The sequence below is a fragment of the Heptranchias perlo genome, chromosome 5 (genome assembly GCF_035084215.1).
Source record: "Heptranchias perlo isolate sHepPer1 chromosome 5, sHepPer1.hap1, whole genome shotgun sequence".
Taxonomy (NCBI): Eukaryota; Metazoa; Chordata; class Chondrichthyes; order Hexanchiformes; family Hexanchidae; genus Heptranchias; species Heptranchias perlo.
The window spans coordinates 113,701,946-113,724,545 of NC_090329.1; the positions used below are offsets into that span (position 1 = coordinate 113,701,946).

The 22,600-nt window shown below is 48.5% G+C and overlaps 5 non-coding genes and 2 pseudogenes across 5 annotated transcripts; all 7 read left to right on the forward strand.

The window, feature by feature from the left end:
* The first annotated feature begins 1,069 nt into the window (after positions 1–1,069).
* Positions 1,070–1,189, forward strand: LOC137322300 (5S ribosomal RNA). Its single transcript, XR_010963054.1, has one exon. It is a non-coding gene; the product is annotated as a 5S ribosomal RNA (ribosomal RNA).
* Positions 1,190–4,199: 3,010 nt separating this feature from the next.
* On the forward strand, positions 4,200–4,319 carry LOC137322332 (5S ribosomal RNA; annotated as a pseudogene).
* Positions 4,320–7,341: 3,022 nt separating this feature from the next.
* On the forward strand, positions 7,342–7,461 carry LOC137322346 (5S ribosomal RNA; annotated as a pseudogene).
* Positions 7,462–10,483: 3,022 nt separating this feature from the next.
* LOC137322307 (5S ribosomal RNA) lies at positions 10,484–10,603 on the forward strand. The gene has a single exon (XR_010963061.1). It is a non-coding gene; the product is annotated as a 5S ribosomal RNA (ribosomal RNA).
* A 3,022-nt stretch (positions 10,604–13,625) lies between these two features.
* Positions 13,626–13,744, forward strand: LOC137322380 (5S ribosomal RNA). The gene has a single exon (XR_010963095.1). It is a non-coding gene; the product is annotated as a 5S ribosomal RNA (ribosomal RNA).
* Positions 13,745–16,746: 3,002 nt separating this feature from the next.
* LOC137322301 (5S ribosomal RNA) lies at positions 16,747–16,866 on the forward strand. The gene has a single exon (XR_010963055.1). It is a non-coding gene; the product is annotated as a 5S ribosomal RNA (ribosomal RNA).
* Positions 16,867–19,876: 3,010 nt separating this feature from the next.
* LOC137322302 (5S ribosomal RNA) lies at positions 19,877–19,996 on the forward strand. Its single transcript, XR_010963056.1, has one exon. It is a non-coding gene; the product is annotated as a 5S ribosomal RNA (ribosomal RNA).
* Positions 19,997–22,600: the final 2,604 nt, after the last annotated feature.

Below are 22,600 nucleotides of genomic sequence, written 5' to 3' on the forward strand. Positions count from 1 at the left end.
ATTGAATGATTTCAGGGGCTTTCGTCGCGAAGACACTAGCCAGAAGTCCAGCGCAGGTGTTGATGAGTTTTTATGTGAGAAAGGTCAGTGCTAAGTTTACTTCTTAGTACAGCACAGAAGGAGGCCACAGGCCAGTAAATGTTTTCCCTTGCAGAGATTGCTACCTTTGAGGTCCTTGTTTTTAACTTGGTCCCTATCCGTAGCTGGTGAAAGTGTGAGTAGAGGACTAGAGTACAAGGCGGCAGAAGTTATGCTGCAGCTATACAAAACCCTGGTTAGACCGCACCTGGAGTACTGTGAGCAGTTCTGGGCACCGCACCTTCGGAAGGACATATCGGCCTCGGAGGGAGTGCAGCGTAGGTTTACTAGAACGCTAGCCGGACTTCAAGGGTTAAGTTACGAGGATAGATGACACAAATTGGGGTTGTATTCTGTGGAGTTTCGAAGGTTAAGGGGTGATCTGATGGAAGTTCATAAGATATTAAGGGGAACAGATAGGGTGGATAGAGAGCAACTATTTCCGCTGGTTGGGGATTCTAGGAGTAGGGGGCAGAGTCTAAAAAGTAGAGCCAGACCTTTGAGGAGAGAGATGAGAAAACATTACTACCCACAAAGGGTGGTAGAAGTTTGTAAGTCTCTCACGCAAAGGGCAATTGATAGGAGCTGAATTGCGAAATTGAAATGTGAGAGAGATAGGTTTTTGTCAAGCAAAGGTATGAAGGGATATGGGCGAAAGGCAGGTCTCTGGAGTTAGATGAGAGATGAGCCATGATGTTGTGAAATGGCGGAGCAGGCAGGCAGGCAGGCAGGCAGGGAGGCAGGCAGGCAGGCGGGTGTGAATGGCCTCCTCCTGTTGCTATGTTGTAGGATTTGAATGAAGCGTTGAGCTTGCTATGTGATTGTTTTGCAGATGAAGCAGGACTTGTGTGTGTTTGTGTTTGGCAGTGCGAATGCGTGTACCCTGTGAGTGATGTTGTTTCCCCCGGCGCCAGGCAAGTGCAGAAAGTGTGGTAAAGAATGAAGAAGAGGACTGCAGCCCTTTAAGTAAAGGGAAAAGCAAGCAATTGATGCCTACGGCCATACTAGTCTGAAAACGCCCGATCTCGTCTGATCTCGGTAGCTTAAGCAGAGTCAGGCCTGGTTAGTACTTGGATGGGAGACCGCCTGGGAATACCAGGTGCAGTAGGCTTTTCTTGCCAGCAGAGGCTGCTCTCAGCTCTGCGCACTCCCTTCAATCACAAAGCTTTTTGCTGCTTGCTCCTGCACTCTCTCTCGCTTTCCTTTGCCCATTCCTTTGCTGCACATTCTCCTGCTGCCAGACAAAGGCAAGGGAGTCGACACAGAGTCAACAAAAAAAAACACATGAAGAAAATAAGCTGGCAAAAAACATACACAAAGCAGCAAGCGTTTAAGTAAAGAGAAGCAAAGCAGGCCATCGCTTACTACCACACTCCTCTGAAAAGTACCCCATCCCATCCGATATCACAAGCTAAGTCAGAGGCAGGCCTGGTCAGTACTCGCTTGGGACACCGCCTGGAAATAGCAACTGCCGTCGGCTTTTCTTGTTAGCTGTTTGCTGTTCTTCACGCCGACGCTGCCTTCATTTGCCAGTCTTTTTGCTGATCGCTCGCTCGCTCGCTCGCTCGCTGTTGCTCGCTTTCCTCGGCCCATTTCCTGGCAGCACGTTCATAGGAACGGGAGAAGGCCATTCAGCCCTTTGAGCCTGTTCTGCCATTCGTGACTGATGTGTACCTTAACTCCATTTACCCGCCTGTGCTCCATAACCCTCAACACCCGTGCCTAACAAAAATCAATCAATCTCGGTTTTGAGATTTTCAATTGATCCCCAGCCTCAACAGCTTTTTGGGGGAGAGAGTTCCAGATTTCTACTACACTTTGTGTGAAGAAGTGCTTCCTGACATCACCCGTGAACTGCCTAGCTGTAATTTTCAGATTATGCCCCCTTGTTCCGGACTCCCCCACCAGAGGAAATAGTTTCTCTATCGAGCCTATCAGCTCCTTTAATAATCTTAAACACCTCAATTAGATCTTAATCTTCTCAACTCAAGGGAATACGAGCCGAGTCGATGCAACCTGTCCTGACAACTTAACCCTTTTAGCCCCGGTATCATTTTGGTAAATGTGCGCTGCAGCCCCTCCAAGACCAGTGTATCCTTCCTGAGGTGTGGTGCCCAGAACTGAACGCAGTACTCCAGATGCGGTCTAAGCAGAGCTTTATACAACCGTAGCATAACTTTGTATTGTATTCCAGCCCTGTTGAGATGAAGACTAACATTCGCCGACCTGCCGGTCAAATCGGGGCCAGCGGCTGCTTTTATCCATGTGCGGAAAGGCACACATCTTCTTCTGGCCTGAATTGGGCCAAGGTGACTTAAATTGGGGTCTGGGCTTGAGCCTTTTCTAAGCAGCTGGGCCTGGGAGAGGAGAAAAGGCTGCTCCCCGGTTGTCTGTATTTTGAGGCAGGAGGGAGCAGCGTTTTTGCAGCAGTGAGTGAGTGAGTGAGTGATTGGGTGAGTGAGTGAAGGAATGGTGAAGCTAATGAAGGTTAAGGCCAGGGGAAGGCAATGAAGGGTAGGTAGGGTTGCCAACTCTGGTTGGACGCATTCCTGGAGGTTTTATCACATGACTTCCAACCACCCGACCCAGTCAAACATCCTTTTTGACCCATCTGCTATAATTTTCGAACTAATTAAGAAAAGCGTTCAAAGAAAAGGAAAAACCATTTTTCTTTTAATGCCTCTATGATGTTTCTCCACGGTTGGTTGGCAGCAGTGTCCAGGAGATTAATCTTTAATTCCTGGAGACTCCAGGGCAATCCTGGAGGCTTGGCAACCCTACAATTGCGTGAGGTAAGCAGTCAAGTACTGACTTTTCATATTGAATCTACATTTTCTTTACCCAACATTTGGACTTCTGTCCCTTTCTCCCCAGGTTTTGCCGGGCCTCCGACAGGTCAATTTCACCCCTTAGGGCCTCTGCCTGCCCCATTTCTTATGCCTACACCACATAATCTACAAGCCTCTCCATCACCATTTTGATGCCCATTTTAGTTCATGCATCCGGAAAGTCCCGAAAGGCCTCTCCCGACCAACAATCACGGCATGTGTTTATTGAATGATTTCAGGGGCTTTCGTCGCGAAGACACTAGCCAGAAGTCCAGCGCAGGTGTTGATGAGTTTTTATGTGAGAAAGGTCAGTGCTAAGTTTACTTCTTAGTACAGCACAGAAGGAGGCCACAGGCCAGTAAATGTTTTCCCTTGCAGAGATTGCTACCTTTGAGGTCCTTGTTTTTAACTTGGTCCCTATCCGTAGCTGGTGAAAGTGTGAGTAGAGGACTAGAGTACAAGGCGGCAGAAGTTATGCTGCAGCTATACAAAACCCTGGTTAGACCGCACCTGGAGTACTGTGAGCAGTTCTGGGCACCGCACCTTCGGAAGGACATATCGGCCTCGGAGGGAGTGCAGCGTAGGTTTACTAGAACGCTAGCCGGACTTCAAGGGTTAAGTTACGAGGATAGATGACACAAATTGGGGTTGTATTCTGTGGAGTTTCGAAGGTTAAGGGGTGATCTGATGGAAGTTCATAAGATATTAAGGGGAACAGATAGGGTGGATAGAGAGCAACTATTTCCGCTGGTTGGGGATTCTTGGAGTAGGGGGCAGAGTCTAAAAAGTAGAGCCAGACCTTTGAGGAGAGAGATGAGAAAACATTACTACCCACAAAGGGTGGTAGAAGTTTGTAAGTCTCTCACGCAAAGGGCAATTGATAGGAGCTGAATTGCGAAATTGAAATGTGAGAGAGATAGGTTTTTGTCAAGCAAAGGTATGAAGGGATATGGGCGAAAGGCAGGTCTCTGGAGTTAGATGAGAGATGAGCCATGATGTTGTGAAATGGCGGAGCAGGCAGGCAGGCAGGCAGGCAGGGAGGCAGGCAGGCAGGCGGGTGTGAATGGCCTCCTCCTGTTGCTATGTTGTAGGATTTGAATGAAGCGTTGAGCTTGCTATGTGATTGTTTTGCAGATGAAGCAGGACTTGTGTGTGTTTGTGTTTGGCAGTGCGAATGCGTGTACCCTGTGAGTGATGTTGTTTCCCCCGGCGCCAGGCAAGTGCAGAAAGTGTGGTAAAGAATGAAGAAGAGGACTGCAGCCCTTTAAGTAAAGGGAAAAGCAAGCAATTGATGCCTACGGCCATACTAGTCTGAGAACGCCCGATCTCGTCTGATCTCGGTAGCTTAAGCAGAGTCAGGCCTGGTTAGTACTTGGATGGGAGACCGCCTGGGAATACCAGGTGCAGTAGGCTTTTCTTGCCAGCAGAGGCTGCTCTCAGCTCTGCGCACTCCCTTCAATCACAAAGCTTTTTGCTGCTTGCTCCTGCACTCTCTCTCGCTTTCCTTTGCCCATTCCTTTGCTGCACATTCTCCTGCTGCCAGACAAAGGCAAGGGAGTCGACACAGAGTCAACAAAAAAAAACACATGAAGAAAATAAGCTGGCAAAAAACATACACAAAGCAGCAAGCGTTTAAGTAAAGAGAAGCAAAGCAGGCCATCGCTTACTACCACACTCCTCTGAAAAGTACCCCATCCCATCCGATATCACAAGCTAAGTCAGAGGCAGGCCTGGTCAGTACTCGCTTGGGACACCGCCTGGAAATAGCAACTGCCGTCGGCTTTTCTTGTTAGCTGTTTGCTGTTCTTCACGCCGACGCTGCCTTCATTTGCCAGTCTTTTTGCTGATCGCTCGCTCGCTCGCTCGCTCGCTGTTGCTCGCTTTCCTCGGCCCATTTCCTGGCAGCACGTTCATAGGAACGGGAGAAGGCCATTCAGCCCTTTGAGCCTGTTCTGCCATTCGTGACTGATGTGTACCTTAACTCCATTTACCCGCCTGTGCTCCATAACCCTCAACACCCGTGCCTAACAAAAATCAATCAATCTCGGTTTTGAGATTTTCAATTGATCCCCAGCCTCAACAGCTTTTTGGGGGAGAGAGTTCCAGATTTCTACTACACTTTGTGTGAAGAAGTGCTTCCTGACATCACCCGTGAACTGCCTAGCTGTAATTTTCAGATTATGCCCCCTTGTTCCGGACTCCCCCACCAGAGGAAATAGTTTCTCTATCGAGCCTATCAGCTCCTTTAATAATCTTAAACACCTCAATTAGATCTTAATCTTCTCAACTCAAGGGAATACGAGCCGAGTCGATGCAACCTGTCCTGACAACTTAACCCTTTTAGCCCCGGTATCATTTTGGTAAATGTGCGCTGCAGCCCCTCCAAGACCAGTGTATCCTTCCTGAGGTGTGGTGCCCAGAACTGAACGCAGTACTCCAGATGCGGTCTAAGCAGAGCTTTATACAACCGTAGCATAACTTTGTATTGTATTCCAGCCCTGTTGAGATGAAGACTAACATTCGCCGACCTGCCGGTCAAATCGGGGCCAGCGGCTGCTTTTATCCATGTGCGGAAAGGCACACATCTTCTTCTGGCCTGAATTGGGCCAAGGTGACTTAAATTGGGGTCTGGGCTTGAGCCTTTTCTAAGCAGCTGGGCCTGGGAGAGGAGAAAAGGCTGCTCCCCGGTTGTCTGTATTTTGAGGCAGGAGGGAGCAGCGTTTTTGCAGCAGTGAGTGAGTGAGTGAGTGAGTGAGTGAGTGATTGGGTGAGTGAGTGAAGGAATGGTGAAGCTAATGAAGGTTAAGGCCAGGGGAAGGCAATGAAGGGTAGGTAGGGTTGCCAACTCTGGTTGGACGCATTCCTGGAGGTTTTATCACATGACTTCCAACCACCCGACCCAGTCAAACATCCTTTTTGACCCATCTGCTATAATTTTCGAACTAATTAAGAAAAGCGTTCAAAGAAAATGAAAAACCATTTTTCTTTTAATGCCTCTATGATGTTTCTCCACGGTTGGTTGGCAGCAGTGTCCAGGAGATTAATCTTTAATTCCTGGAGACTCCAGGGCAATCCTGGAGGCTTGGCAACCCTCCAATTGCGTGAGGTAAGCAGTCAAGTACTGACTTTTCATATTGAATCTACATTTTCTTTACCCAACATTTGGACTTCTGTCCCTTTCTCCCCAGGTTTTGCCGGGCCTCCGACAGGTCAATTTCACCCCTTAGGGCCTCTGCCTGCCCCATTTCTTATGCCTACACCACATAATCTACAAGCCTCTCCATCACCATTTTGATGCCCATTTTAGTTCATGCATCCGGAAAGTCCCGAAAGGCCTCTCCCGACCAACAATCACGGCATGTGTTTATTGAATGATTTCAGGGGCTTTCGTCGCGAAGACACTAGCCAGAAGTCCAGCGCAGGTGTTGATGAGTTTTTATGTGAGAAAGGTCAGTGCTAAGTTTACTTCTTAGTACAGCACAGAAGGAGGCCACAGGCCAGTAAATGTTTTCCCTTGCAGAGATTGCTACCTTTGAGGTCCTTGTTTTTAACTTGGTCCCTATCCGTAGCTGGTGAAAGTGTGAGTAGAGGACTAGAGTACAAGGCGGCAGAAGTTATGCTGCAGCTATACAAAACCCTGGTTAGACCGCACCTGGAGTACTGTGAGCAGTTCTGGGCACCGCACCTTCGGAAGGACATATCGGCCTCGGAGGGAGTGCAGCGTAAGTTTACTAGAACGCTAGCCGGACTTCAAGGGTTAAGTTACGAGGATAGATGACACAAATTGGGGTTGTATTCTGTGGAGTTTCGAAGGTTAAGGGGTGATCTGATGGAAGTTCATAAGATATTAAGGGGAACAGATAGGGTGGATAGAGAGCAACTATTTCCGCTGGTTGGGGATTCTAGGAGTAGGGGGCAGAGTCTAAAAAGTAGAGCCAGACCTTTGAGGAGAGAGATGAGAAAACATTACTACCCACAAAGGGTGGTAGAAGTTTGTAAGTCTCTCACGCAAAGGGCAATTGATAGGAGCTGAATTGCGAAATTGAAATGTGAGAGAGATAGGTTTTTGTCAAGCAAAGGTATGAAGGGATATGGGCGAAAGGCAGGTCTCTGGAGTTAGATGAGAGATGAGCCATGATGTTGTGAAATGGCGGAGCAGGCAGGCAGGCAGGCAGGCAGGGAGGCAGGCAGGCAGGCGGGTGTGAATGGCCTCCTCCTGTTGCTATGTTGTAGGATTTGAATGAAGCGTTGAGCTTGCTATGTGATTGTTTTGCAGATGAAGCAGGACTTGTGTGTGTTTGTGTTTGGCAGTGCGAATGCGTGTACCCTGTGAGTGATGTTGTTTCCCCCGGCGCCAGGCAAGTGCAGAAAGTGTGGTAAAGAATGAAGAAGAGGACTGCAGCCCTTTAAGTAAAGGGAAAAGCAAGCAATTGATGCCTACGGCCATACTAGTCTGAGAACGCCCGATCTCGTCTGATCTCGGAAGCTTAAGCAGAGTCAGGTCTGGTTAGTACTTGGATGGGAGACCGCCTGGGAATACCAGGTGCAGTAGGCTTTTCTTGCCAGCAGAGGCTGCTCTCAGCTCTGCGCACTCCCTTCAATCACAAAGCTTTTTGCTGCTTGCTCCTGCACTCTCTCTCGCTTTCCTTTGCCCATTCCTTTGCTGCACATTCTCCTGCTGCCAGACAAAGGCAAGGGAGTCGACACAGAGTCAACAAAAAAAAACACATGAAGAAAATAAGCTGGCAAAAAACATACACAAAGCAGCAAGCGTTTAAGTAAAGAGAAGCAAAGCAGGCCATCGCTTACTACCACACTCCTCTGAAAAGTACCCCATCCCATCCGATATCACAAGCTAAGTCAGAGGCAGGCCTGGTCAGTACTCGCTTGGGACACCGCCTGGAAATAGCAACTGCCGTCGGCTTTTCTTGTTAGCTGTTTGCTGTTCTTCACGCCGACGCTGCCTTCATTTGCCAGTCTTTTTGCTGATCGCTCGCTCGCTCGCTCGCTCGCTGTTGCTCGCTTTCCTCGGCCCATTTCCTGGCAGCACGTTCATAGGAACGGGAGAAGGCCATTCAGCCCTTTGAGCCTGTTCTGCCATTCGTGACTGATGTGTACCTTAACTCCATTTACCCGCCTGTGCTCCATAACCCTCAACACCCGTGCCTAACAAAAATCAATCAATCTCGGTTTTGAGATTTTCAATTGATCCCCAGCCTCAACAGCTTTTTGGGGGAGAGAGTTCCAGATTTCTACTACACTTTGTGTGAAGAAGTGCTTCCTGACATCACCCGTGAACTGCCTAGCTGTAATTTTCAGATTATGCCCCCTTGTTCCGGACTCCCCCACCAGAGGAAATAGTTTCTCTATCGAGCCTATCAGCTCCTTTAATAATCTTAAACACCTCAATTAGATCTTAATCTTCTCAACTCAAGGGAATACGAGCCGAGTCGATGCAACCTGTCCTGACAACTTAACCCTTTTAGCCCCGGTATCATTTTGGTAAATGTGCGCTGCAGCCCCTCCAAGACCAGTGTATCCTTCCTGAGGTGTGGTGCCCAGAACTGAACGCAGTACTCCAGATGCGGTCTAAGCAGAGCTTTATACAACCGTAGCATAACTTTGTATTGTATTCCAGCCCTGTTGAGATGAAGACTAACATTCGCCGACCTGCCGGTCAAATCGGGGCCAGCGGCTGCTTTTATCCATGTGCGGAAAGGCACACATCTTCTTCTGGCCTGAATTGGGCCAAGGTGACTTAAATTGGGGTCTGGGCTTGAGCCTTTTCTAAGCAGCTGGGCCTGGGAGAGGAGAAAAGGCTGCTCCCCGGTTGTCTGTATTTTGAGGCAGGAGGGAGCAGCGTTTTTGCAGCAGTGAGTGAGTGAGTGAGTGAGTGAGTGAGTGATTGGGTGAGTGAGTGAAGGAATGGTGAAGCTAATGAAGGTTAAGGCCAGGGGAAGGCAATGAAGGGTAGGTAGGGTTGCCAACTCTGGTTGGACGCATTCCTGGAGGTTTTATCACATGACTTCCAACCACCCGACCCAGTCAAACATCCTTTTTGACCCATCTGCTATAATTTTCGAACTAATTAAGAAAAGCGTTCAAAGAAAATGAAAAACCATTTTTCTTTTAATGCCTCTATGATGTTTCTCCACGGTTGGTTGGCAGCAGTGTCCAGGAGATTAATCTTTAATTCCTGGAGACTCCAGGGCAATCCTGGAGGCTTGGCAACCCTCCAATTGCGTGAGGTAAGCAGTCAAGTACTGACTTTTCATATTGAATCTACATTTTCTTTACCCAACATTTGGACTTCTGTCCCTTTCTCCCCAGGTTTTGCCGGGCCTCCGACAGGTCAATTTCACCCCTTAGGGCCTCTGCCTGCCCCATTTCTTATGCCTACACCACATAATCTACAAGCCTCTCCATCACCATTTTGATGCCCATTTTAGTTCATGCATCCGGAAAGTCCCGAAAGGCCTCTCCCGACCAACAATCACGGCATGTGTTTATTGAATGATTTCAGGGGCTTTCGTCGCGAAGACACTAGCCAGAAGTCCAGCGCAGGTGTTGATGAGTTTTTATGTGAGAAAGGTCAGTGCTAAGTTTACTTCTTAGTACAGCACAGAAGGAGGCCACAGGCCAGTAAATGTTTTCCCTTGCAGAGATTGCTACCTTTGAGGTCCTTGTTTTTAACTTGGTCCCTATCCGTAGCTGGTGAAAGTGTGAGTAGAGGACTAGAGTACAAGGCGGCAGAAGTTATGCTGCAGCTATACAAAACCCTGGTTAGACCGCACCTGGAGTACTGTGAGCAGTTCTGGGCACCGCACCTTCGGAAGGACATATCGGCCTCGGAGGGAGTGCAGCGTAAGTTTACTAGAACGCTAGCCGGACTTCAAGGGTTAAGTTACGAGGATAGATGACACAAATTGGGGTTGTATTCTGTGGAGTTTCGAAGGTTAAGGGGTGATCTGATGGAAGTTCATAAGATATTAAGGGGAACAGATAGGGTGGATAGAGAGCAACTATTTCCGCTGGTTGGGGATTCTAGGAGTAGGGGGCAGAGTCTAAAAAGTAGAGCCAGACCTTTGAGGAGAGAGATGAGAAAACATTACTACCCACAAAGGGTGGTAGAAGTTTGTAAGTCTCTCACGCAAAGGGCAATTGATAGGAGCTGAATTGCGAAATTGAAATGTGAGAGAGATAGGTTTTTGTCAAGCAAAGGTATGAAGGGATATGGGCGAAAGGCAGGTCTCTGGAGTTAGATGAGAGATGAGCCATGATGTTGTGAAATGGCGGAGCAGGCAGGCAGGCAGGCAGGCAGGGAGGCAGGCAGGCAGGCGGGTGTGAATGGCCTCCTCCTGTTGCTATGTTGTAGGATTTGAATGAAGCGTTGAGCTTGCTATGTGATTGTTTTGCAGATGAAGCAGGACTTGTGTGTGTTTGTGTTTGGCAGTGCGAATGCGTGTACCCTGTGAGTGATGTTGTTTCCCCCGGCGCCAGGCAAGTGCAGAAAGTGTGGTAAAGAATGAAGAAGAGGACTGCAGCCCTTTAAGTAAAGGGAAAAGCAAGCAATTGATGCCTACGGCCATACTAGTCTGAGAACGCCCGATCTCGTCTGATCTCGGAAGCTTAAGCAGAGTCAGGCCTGGTTAGTACTTGGATGGGAGACCGCCTGGGAATACCAGGTGCAGTAGGCTTTTCTTGCCAGCAGAGGCTGCTCTCAGCTCTGCGCACTCCCTTCAATCACAAAGCTTTTTGCTGCTTGCTCCTGCACTCTCTCTCGCTTTCCTTTGCCCATTCCTTTGCTGCACATTCTCCTGCTGCCAGACAAAGGCAAGGGAGTCGACACAGAGTCAACAAAAAAAAACACATGAAGAAAATAAGCTGGCAAAAAACATACACAAAGCAGCAAGCGTTTAAGTAAAGAGAAGCAAAGCAGGCCATCGCTTACTACCACACTCCTCTGAAAAGTACCCCATCCCATCCGATATCACAAGCTAAGTCAGAGGCAGGCCTGGTCAGTACTCGCTTGGGACACCGCCTGGAAATAGCAACTGCCGTCGGCTTTTCTTGTTAGCTGTTTGCTGTTCTTCACGCCGACGCTGCCTTCATTTGCCAGTCTTTTTGCTGATCGCTCGCTCGCTCGCTCGCTCGCTGTTGCTCGCTTTCCTCGGCCCATTTCCTGGCAGCACGTTCATAGGAACGGGAGAAGGCCATTCAGCCCTTTGAGCCTGTTCTGCCATTCGTGACTGATGTGTACCTTAACTCCATTTACCCGCCTGTGCTCCATAACCCTCAACACCCGTGCCTAACAAAAATCAATCAATCTCGGTTTTGAGATTTTCAATTGATCCCCAGCCTCAACAGCTTTTTGGGGGAGAGAGTTCCAGATTTCTACTACACTTTGTGTGAAGAAGTGCTTCCTGACATCACCCGTGAACTGCCTAGCTGTAATTTTCAGATTATGCCCCCTTGTTCCGGACTCCCCCACCAGAGGAAATAGTTTCTCTATCGAGCCTATCAGCTCCTTTAATAATCTTAAACACCTCAATTAGATCTTAATCTTCTCAACTCAAGGGAATACGAGCCGAGTCGATGCAACCTGTCCTGACAACTTAACCCTTTTAGCCCCGGTATCATTTTGGTAAATGTGCGCTGCAGCCCCTCCAAGACCAGTGTATCCTTCCTGAGGTGTGGTGCCCAGAACTGAACGCAGTACTCCAGATGCGGTCTAAGCAGAGCTTTATACAACCGTAGCATAACTTTGTATTGTATTCCAGCCCTGTTGAGATGAAGACTAACATTCGCCGACCTGCCGGTCAAATCGGGGCCAGCGGCTGCTTTTATCCATGTGCGGAAAGGCACACATCTTCTTCTGGCCTGAATTGGGCCAAGGTGACTTAAATTGGGGTCTGGGCTTGAGCCTTTTCTAAGCAGCTGGGCCTGGGAGAGGAGAAAAGGCTGCTCCCCGGTTGTCTGTATTTTGAGGCAGGAGGGAGCAGCGTTTTTGCAGCAGTGAGTGAGTGAGTGAGTGAGTGAGTGAGTGATTGGGTGAGTGAGTGAAGGAATGGTGAAGCTAATGAAGGTTAAGGCCAGGGGAAGGCAATGAAGGGTAGGTAGGGTTGCCAACTCTGGTTGGACGCATTCCTGGAGGTTTTATCACATGACTTCCAACCACCCGACCCAGTCAAACATCCTTTTTGACCCATCTGCTATAATTTTCGAACTAATTAAGAAAAGCGTTCAAAGAAAAGGAAAAACCATTTTTCTTTTAATGCCTCTATGATGTTTCTCCACGGTTGGTTGGCAGCAGTGTCCAGGAGATTAATCTTTAATTCCTGGAGACTCCAGGGCAATCCTGGAGGCTTGGCAACCCTACAATTGCGTGAGGTAAGCAGTCAAGTACTGACTTTTCATATTGAATCTACATTTTCTTTACCCAACATTTGGACTTCTGTCCCTTTCTCCCCAGGTTTTGCCGGGCCTCCGACAGGTCAATTTCACCCCTTAGGGCCTCTGCCTGCCCCATTTCTTATGCCTACACCACATAATCTACAAGCCTCTCCATCACCATTTTGATGCCCATTTTAGTTCATGCATCCGGAAAGTCCCGAAAGGCCTCTCCCGACCAACAATCACGGCATGTGTTTATTGAATGATTTCAGGGGCTTTCGTCGCGAAGACACTAGCCAGAAGTCCAGCGCAGGTGTTGATGAGTTTTTATGTGAGAAAGGTCAGTGCTAAGTTTACTTCTTAGTACAGCACAGAAGGAGGCCACAGGCCAGTAAATGTTTTCCCTTGCAGAGATTGCTACCTTTGAGGTCCTTGTTTTTAACTTGGTCCCTATCCGTAGCTGGTGAAAGTGTGAGTAGAGGACTAGAGTACAAGGCGGCAGAAGTTATGCTGCAGCTATACAAAACCCTGGTTAGACCGCACCTGGAGTACTGTGAGCAGTTCTGGGCACCGCACCTTCGGAAGGACATATCGGCCTCGGAGGGAGTGCAGCGTAGGTTTACTAGAACGCTAGCCGGACTTCAAGGGTTAAGTTACGAGGATAGATGACACAAATTGGGGTTGTATTCTGTGGAGTTTCGAAGGTTAAGGGGTGATCTGATGGAAGTTCATAAGATATTAAGGGGAACAGATAGGGTGGATAGAGAGCAACTATTTCCGCTGGTTGGGGATTCTTGGAGTAGGGGGCAGAGTCTAAAAAGTAGAGCCAGACCTTTGAGGAGAGAGATGAGAAAACATTACTACCCACAAAGGGTGGTAGAAGTTTGTAAGTCTCTCACGCAAAGGGCAATTGATAGGAGCTGAATTGCGAAATTGAAATGTGAGAGAGATAGGTTTTTGTCAAGCAAAGGTATGAAGGGATATGGGCGAAAGGCAGGTCTCTGGAGTTAGATGAGAGATGAGCCATGATGTTGTGAAATGGCGGAGCAGGCAGGCAGGCAGGCAGGCAGGGAGGCAGGCAGGCAGGCGGGTGTGAATGGCCTCCTCCTGTTGCTATGTTGTAGGATTTGAATGAAGCGTTGAGCTTGCTATGTGATTGTTTTGCAGATGAAGCAGGACTTGTGTGTGTTTGTGTTTGGCAGTGCGAATGCGTGTACCCTGTGAGTGATGTTGTTTCCCCCGGCGCCAGGCAAGTGCAGAAAGTGTGGTAAAGAATGAAGAAGAGGACTGCAGCCCTTTAAGTAAAGGGAAAAGCAAGCAATTGATGCCTACGGCCATACTAGTCTGAAAACGCCCGATCTCGTCTGATCTCGGAAGCTAAGCAGAGTCAGGCCTGGTTAGTACTTGGATGGGAGACCGCCTGGGAATACCAGGTGCAGTAGGCTTTTCTTGCCAGCAGAGGCTGCTCTCAGCTCTGCGCACTCCCTTCAATCACAAAGCTTTTTGCTGCTTGCTCCTGCACTCTCTCTCGCTTTCCTTTGCCCATTCCTTTGCTGCACATTCTCCTGCTGCCAGACAAAGGCAAGGGAGTCGACACAGAGTCAACAAAAAAAAACACATGAAGAAAATAAGCTGGCAAAAAACATACACAAAGCAGCAAGCGTTTAAGTAAAGAGAAGCAAAGCAGGCCATCGCTTACTCCCACACTCCTCTGAAAAGTACCCCATCCCATCCGATATCACAAGCTAAGTCAGAGGCAGGCCTGGTCAGTACTCGCTTGGGACACCGCCTGGAAATAGCAACTGCCGTCGGCTTTTCTTGTTCGCTGTTTGCTGTTCTTCACGCCGACGCTGCCTTCATTTGCCAGTCTTTTTGCTGATCACTCGTTCGCTCGCTCGCTCGCTGTTGCTCGCTTTCCTCGGCCCATTTCCTGGCAGCACGCTCATAGGAACGGGAGAAGGCCATTCAGCCCTTTGAGCCTGTTCCGCCATTCGTGACTGATGTGTACCTTAACTCCATTTACCCGCCTGTGCTCCATAACCCTCAACACCCGTGCCTAACAAAAATCAATCAATCTCGGTTTTGAGATTTTCAATTGATCCCCAGCCTCAACAGCTTTTTGGGGGAGAGAGTTCCAGATTTCTACTACACTTTGTGTGAAGAAGTGCTTCCTGACATCACCCGTGAACTGCCTAGCTGTAATTTTAAGATTATGCCCCCTTGTTCCGGACTCCCCCACCAGAGGAAATAGTTTCTCTATCGAGCCTATCAGCTCCTTTAATAATCTTAAACACCTCAATTAGATCTTAATCTTCTAAACTCAAGGGAATACGAGCCTAGTCGATGCAACCTGTCCTGACAACTTAACCCTTTTAGCCCCGGTATCATTTTGGTAAATGTGCGCTGCAGCCCCTCCAAGACCAGTGTATCCTTCCTGAGGTGTGGTGCCCAGAACTGAACGCAGTACTCCAGATGCGGTCTAAGCAGAGCTTTATACAACCGTAGCATAACTTTGTATTGTATTCCAGCCCTGTTGAGATGAAGACTAACATTCGCCGACCTGCCGGTCAAATCGGGGCCAGCGGCTGCTTTTATCCATGTGCGGAAAGGCACACATCTTCTTCTGGCCTGAATTGGGCCAAGGTGACTTAAATTGGGGTGTGGGCTTGAGCCTTTTCTAAGCAGCTGGGCCTGGGAGAGGAGAAAAGGCTGCTCCCCGGTTGTCTGTATTTTGAGGCAGGAGGGACCAGCGTTTTTGCAGCAGTGAGTGAGTGAGTGAGTGAGTGATTGGGTGAGTGAGTGAAGGAATGGTGAAGCTAATGAAGGTTAAGGCCAGGGGAAGGCAATGAAGGGTAGGTAGGGTTGCCAACTCTGGTTGGACGCATTCCTGGAGGTTTTATCACATGACTTCCAACCACCCGACCCAGTCAAACATCCTTTTTGACCCATCTGCTATAATTTTCGAACTAATTAAGAAAAGCGTTCAAAGAAAAGGAAAAACCATTTTTCTTTTAATGCCTCTATGATGTTTCTCCACGGTTGGTTGGCAGCAGTGTCCAGGAGATTAATCTTTAATTCCTGGAGACTCCAGGGCAATCCTGGAGGCTTGGCAACCCTCCAATTGCGTGAGGTAAGCAGTCAAGTACTGACTTTTCATATTGAATCTACATTTTCTTTACCCAACATTTGGACTTCTGTCCCTTTCTCCCCAGGTTTTGCCGGGCCTCCGACAGGTCAATTTCACCCCTTAGGGCCTCTGCCTGCCCCATTTCTTATGCCTACACCACATAATCTACAAGCCTCTCCATCACCATTTTGATGCCCATTTTAGTTCATGCATCCGGAAAGTCCCGAAAGGCCTCTCCCGACCAACAATCACGGCATGTGTTTATTGAATGATTTCAGGGGCATTCGTCGCGAAGACACTAGCCAGAAGTCCAGCGCAGGTGTTGATGAGTTTTTATGTGAGAAAGGTCAGTGCTAAGTTTACTTCTTAGTACAGCACAGAAGGAGGCCACAGGCCAGTAAATGTTTTCCCTTGCAGAGATTGCTACCTTTGAGGTCCTTGTTTTTAACTTGGTCCCTATCCGTAGCTGGTGAAAGTGTGAGTAGAGGACTAGAGTACAAGGCGGCAGAAGTTATGCTGCAGCTATACAAAACCCTGGTTAGACCGCACCTGGAGTACTGTGAGCAGTTCTGGGCACCGCACCTTCGGAAGGACATATCGGCCTCGGAGGGAGTGCAGCGTAGGTTTACTAGAACGCTAGCCGGACTTCAAGGGTTAAGTTACGAGGAGAGATGACACAAATTGGGGTTGTATTCTGTGGAGTTTCGAAGGTTAAGGGGTGATCTGATGGAAGTTCATAAGATATGAAGGGGAACAGATAGGGTGGATAGAGAGCAACTATTTCCGCTGGTTGGGGATTCTAGGAGTAGGGGGCAGAGTCTAAAAAGTAGAGCCAGACCTTTGAGGAGAGAGATGAGAAAACATTACTACCCACAAAGGGTGGTAGAAGTTTGTAAGTCTCTCACGCAAAGGGCAATTGATAGGAGCTGAATTGCGAAATTGAAATGTGAGAGAGATAGGTTTTTGTCAAGCAAAGGTATGAAGGGATATGGGCGAAAGGCAGGTCTCTGGAGTTAGATGAGAGATGAGCCATGATGTTGTGAAATGGCGGAGCAGGCAAGCAGGCAGGCAGGCAGGGAGGCGGGTGTGAATGGCCTCCTCCTGTTGCTATGTTGTAGGATTTGAATGAAGCGTTGAGCTTGCTATGTGATTGTTTTGCAGATGAAGCAGGACTTGTGTGTGTTTGTGTTTGGCAGTGCGAATGCGTGTACCCTGTGAGTGATGTTGTTTCCCCCGGCGCCAGGCAAGTGCAGAAAGTGTGGTAAAGAATGAAGAAGAGGACTGCAGCCCTTTAAGTAAAGGGAAAAGCAAGCAATTGATGCCTACGGCCATACTAGTCTGAAAACGCCCGATCTCGTCTGATCTCGGTAGCTTAAGCAGAGTCAGGCCTGGTTAGTACTTGGATGGGAGACCGCCTGGGAATACCAGGTGCAGTAGGCTTTTCTTGCCAGCAGAGGCTGCTCTCAGCTCTGCGCACTCCCTTCAATCACAAAGCTTTTTGCTGCTTGCTCCTGCACTCTCTCTCGCTTTCCTTTGCCCATTCCTTTGCTGCACATTCTCCTGCTGCCAGACAAAGGCAAGGGAGTCGACACAGAGTCAACAAAAAAAAACACATGAAGAAAATAAGCTGGCAAAAAACATACACAAAGCAGCAAGCGTTTAAGTAAAGAGAAGCAAAGCAGGCCATCGCTTACTACCACACTCCTCTGAAAAGTACCCCATCCCATCCGATATCACAAGCTAAGTCAGAGGCAGGCCTGGTCAGTACTCGCTTGGGACACCGCCTGGAAATAGCAACTGCCGTCGGCTTTTCTTGTTAGCTGTTTGCTGTTCTTCACGCCGACGCTGCCTTCATTTGCCAGTCTTTTTGCTGATCGCTCGCTCGCTCGCTCGCTCGCTGTTGCTCGCTTTCCTCGGCCCATTTCCTGGCAGCACGTTCATAGGAACGGGAGAAGGCCATTCAGCCCTTTGAGCCTGTTCTGCCATTCGTGACTGATGTGTACCTTAACTCCATTTACCCGCCTGTGCTCCATAACCCTCAACACCCGTGCCTAACAAAAATCAATCAATCTCGGTTTTGAGATTTTCAATTGATCCCCAGCCTCAACAGCTTTTTGGGGGAGAGAGTTCCAGATTTCTACTACACTTTGTGTGAAGAAGTGCTTCCTGACATCACCCGTGAACTGCCTAGCTGTAATTTTCAGATTATGCCCCCTTGTTCCGGACTCCCCCACCAGAGGAAATAGTTTCTCTATCGAGCCTATCAGCTCCTTTAATAATCTTAAACACCTCAATTAGATCTTAATCTTCTCAACTCAAGGGAATACGAGCCGAGTCGATGCAACCTGTCCTGACAACTTAACCCTTTTAGCCCCGGTATCATTTTGGTAAATGTGCGCTGCAGCCCCTCCAAGACCAGTGTATCCTTCCTGAGGTGTGGTGCCCAGAACTGAACGCAGTACTCCAGATGCGGTCTAAGCAGAGCTTTATACAACCGTAGCATAACTTTGTATTGTATTCCAGCCCTGTTGAGATGAAGACTAACATTCGCCGACCTGCCGGTCAAATCGGGGCCAGCGGCTGCTTTTATCCATGTGCGGAAAGGCACACATCTTCTTCTGGCCTGAATTGGGCCAAGGTGACTTAAATTGGGGTCTGGGCTTGAGCCTTTTCTAAGCAGCTGGGCCTGGGAGAGGAGAAAAGGCTGCTCCCCGGTTGTCTGTATTTTGAGGCAGGAGGGAGCAGCGTTTTTGCAGCAGTGAGTGAGTGAGTGAGTGAGTGAGTGAGTGATTGGGTGAGTGAGTGAAGGAATGGTGAAGCTAATGAAGGTTAAGGCCAGGGGAAGGCAATGAAGGGTAGGTAGGGTTGCCAACTCTGGTTGGACGCATTCCTGGAGGTTTTATCACATGACTTCCAACCACCCGACCCAGTCAAACATCCTTTTTGACCCATCTGCTATAATTTTCGAACTAATTAAGAAAAGCGTTCAAAGAAAAGGAAAAACCATTTTTCTTTTAATGCCTCTATGATGTTTCTCCACGGTTGGTTGGCAGCAGTGTCCAGGAGATTAATCTTTAATTCCTGGAGACTCCAGGGCAATCCTGGAGGCTTGGCAACCCTACAATTGCGTGAGGTAAGCAGTCAAGTACTGACTTTTCATATTGAATCTACATTTTCTTTACCCAACATTTGGACTTCTGTCCCTTTCTTCCCAGGTTTTGCCGGGCCTCCGACAGGTCAATTTCACCCCTTAGGGCCTCTGCCTGCCCCATTTCTTATGCCTACACCACATAATCTACAAGCCTCTCCATCACCATTTTGATGCCCATTTTAGTTCATGCATCCGGAAAGTCCCGAAAGGCCTCTCCCGACCAACAATCACGGCATGTGTTTATTGAATGATTTCAGGGGCTTTCGTCGCGAAGACACTAGCCAGAAGTCCAGCGCAGGTGTTGATGAGTTTTTATGTGAGAAAGGTCAGTGCTAAGTTTACTTCTTAGTACAGCACAGAAGGAGGCCACAGGCCAGTAAATGTTTTCCCTTGCAGAGATTGCTACCTTTGAGGTCCTTGTTTTTAACTTGGTCCCTATCCGTAGCTGGTGAAAGTGTGAGTAGAGGACTAGAGTACAAGGCGGCAGAAGTTATGCTGCAGCTATACAAAACCCTGGTTAGACCGCACCTGGAGTACTGTGAGCAGTTCTGGGCACCGCACCTTCGGAAGGACATATCGGCCTCGGAGGGAGTGCAGCGTAGGTTTACTAGAACGCTAGCCGGACTTCAAGGGTTAAGTTACGAGGATAGATGACACAAATTGGGGTTGTATTCTGTGGAGTTTCGAAGGTTAAGGGGTGATCTGATGGAAGTTCATAAGATATTAAGGGGAACAGATAGGGTGGATAGAGAGCAACTATTTCCGCTGGTTGGGGATTCTAGGAGTAGGGGGCAGAGTCTAAAAAGTAGAGCCAGACCTTTGAGGAGAGAGATGAGAAAACATTACTACCCACAAAGGGTGGTAGAAGTTTGTAAGTCTCTCACGCAAAGGGCAATTGATAGGAGCTGAATTGCGAAATTGAAATGTGAGAGAGATAGGTTTTTGTCAAGCAAAGGTATGAAGGGATATGGGCGAAAGGCAGGTCTCTGGAGTTAGATGAGAGATGAGCCATGATGTTGTGAAATGGCGGAGCAGGCAAGCAGGCAGGCAGGCAGGGAGGCGGGTGTGAATGGCCTCCTCCTGTTGCTATGTTGTAGGATTTGAATGAAGCGTTGAGCTTGCTATGTGATTGTTTTGCAGATGAAGCAGGACTTGTGTGTGTTTGTGTTTGGCAGTGCGAATGCGTGTACCCTGTGAGTGATGTTGTTTCCCCCGGCGCCAGGCAAGTGCAGAAAGTGTGGTAAAGAATGAAGAAGAGGACTGCAGCCCTTTAAGTAAAGGGAAAAGCACGCAATTGATGCCTACGGCCATACTAGTCTGAAAACGCCCGATCTCGTCTGATCTCGGTAGCTTAAGCAGAGTCAGGCCTGGTTAGTACTTGGATGGGAGACCGCCTGGGAATACCAGGTGCAGTAGGCTTTTCTTGCCAGCAGAGGCTGCTCTCAGCTCTGCGCACTCCCTTCAATCACAAAGCTTTTTGCTGCTTGCTCCTGCACTCTCTCTCGCTTTCCTTTGCCCATTCCTTTGCTGCACATTCTCCTGCTGCCAGACAAAGGCAAGGGAGTCGACACAGAGTCAACAAAAAAAAACACATGAAGAAAATAAGCTGGCAAAAAACATACACAAAGCAGCAAGCGTTTAAGTAAAGAGAAGCAAAGCAGGCCATCGCTTACTACCACACTCCTCTGAAAAGTACCCCATCCCATCCGATATCACAAGCTAAGTCAGAGGCAGGCCTGGTCAGTACTCGCTTGGGACACCGCCTGGAAATAGCAACTGCCGTCGGCTTTTCTTGTTCGCTGTTTGCTGTTCTTCACGCCGACGCTGCCTTCATTTGCCAGTCTTTTTGCTGATCGCTCGCTCGCTCGCTCGCTCGCTCGCTGTTGCTCGCTTTCCTCGGCCCATTTCCTGGCAGCACGTTCATAGGAACGGGAGAAGGCCATTCAGCCCTTTGAGCCTGTTCTGCCATTCGTGACTGATGTGTACCTTAACTCCATTTACCCGCCTGTGCTCCATAACCCTCAACACCCGTGCCTAACAAAAATCAATCAATCTCGGTTTTGAGATTTTCAATTGATCCCCAGCCTCAACAGCTTTTTGGGGGAGAGAGTTCCAGATTTCTACTACACTTTGTGTGAAGAAGTGCTTCCTGACATCACCCGTGAACTGCCTAGCTGTAATTTTCAGATTATGCCCCCTTGTTCCGGACTCCCCCACCAGAGGAAATAGTTTCTCTATCGAGCCTATCAGCTCCTTTAATAATCTTAAACACCTCAATTAGATCTTAATCTTCTAAACTCAAGGGAATACGAGCCGAGTCGATGCAACCTGTCCTGACAACTTAACCCTTTTAGCCCCGGTATCATTTTGGTAAATGTGCGCTGCAGCCCCTCCAAGACCAGTGTATCCTTCCTGAGGTGTGGTGCCCAGAACTGAACGCAGTACTCCAGATGCGGTCTAAGCAGAGCTTTATACAACCGTAGCATAACTTTGTATTGTATTCCAGCCCTGTTGAGATGAAGACTAACATTCGCCGACCTGCCGGTCAAATCGGGGCCAGCGGCTGCTTTTATCCATGTGCGGAAAGGCACACATCTTCTTCTGGCCTGAATTGGGCCAAGGTGACTTAAATTGGGGTCTGGGCTTGAGCCTTTTCTAAGCAGCTGGGCCTGGGAGAGGAGAAAAGGCTGCTCCCCGGTTGTCTGTATTTTGAGGCAGGAGGGAGCAGTGTTTTTGCAGCAGTGAGTGAGTGAGTGAGTGATTGGGTGAGTGAGTGAAGGAATGGTGAAGCTAATGAAGGTTAAGGCCAGGGGAAGGCAATGAAGGGTAGGTAGGGTTGCCAACTCTGGTTGGACGCATTCCTGGAGGTTTTATCACATGACTTCCAACCACCCGACCCAGTCAAACATCCTTTTTGACCCATCTGCTATAATTTTCGAACTAATTAAGAAAAGCGTTCAAAGAAAAGGAAAAACCATTTTTCTTTTAATGCCTCTATGATGTTTCTCCACGGTTGGTTGGCAGCAGTGTCCAGGAGATTAATCTTTAATTCCTGGAGACTCCAGGGCAATCCTGGAGGCTTGGCAACCCTACAATTGCGTGAGGTAAGCAGTCAAGTACTGACTTTTCATATTGAATCTACATTTTCTTTACCCAACATTTGGACTTCTGTCCCTTTCTCCCCAGGTTTTGCCGGGCCTCCGACAGGTCAATTTCACCCCTTAGGGCCTCTGCCTGCCCCATTTCTTATGCCTACACCACATAATCTACAAGCCTCTCCATCACCATTTTGATGCCCATTTTAGTTCATGCATGCGGAAAGTCCCGAAAGGCCTCTCCCGACCAACAATCACGGCATGTGTTTATTGAATGATTTCAGGGGCTTTCGTCGCGAAGACACTAGCCAGAAGTCCAGCGCAGGTGTTGATGAGTTTTTATGTGAGAAAGGTCAGTGCTAAGTTTACTTCTTAGTACAGCACAGAAGGAGGCCACAGGCCAGTAAATGTTTTCCCTTGCAGAGATTGCTACCTTTGAGGTCCTTGTTTTTAACTTGGTCCCTATCCGTAGCTGGTGAAAGTGTGAGTAGAGGACTAGAGTACAAGGCGGCAGAAGTTATGCTGCAGCTATACAAAACCCTGGTTAGACCGCACCCGGAGTACTGTGAGCAGTTCTGGGCACCGCACCTTCGGAAGGACATATCGGCCTCGGAGGGAGTGCAGCGTAGGTTTACTAGAACGCTAGCCGGACTTCAAGGGTTAAGTTACGAGGAGAGATGACACAAATTGGGGTTGTATTCTCTGGAGTTTCGAAGGTTAAGGGGTGATCTGATGGAAGTTCATAAGATATTAAGGGGAACAGATAGGGTGGATAGAGAGCAACTATTTCCGCTGGTTGGGGATTCTAGGAGTAAGGGGCAGAGTCTAAAAAGTAGAGCCAGACCTTTGAGGAGAGAGATGAGAAAACATTACTACCCACAAAGGGTGGTAGAAGTTTGTAAGTCTCTCACGCAAAGGGCAATTGATA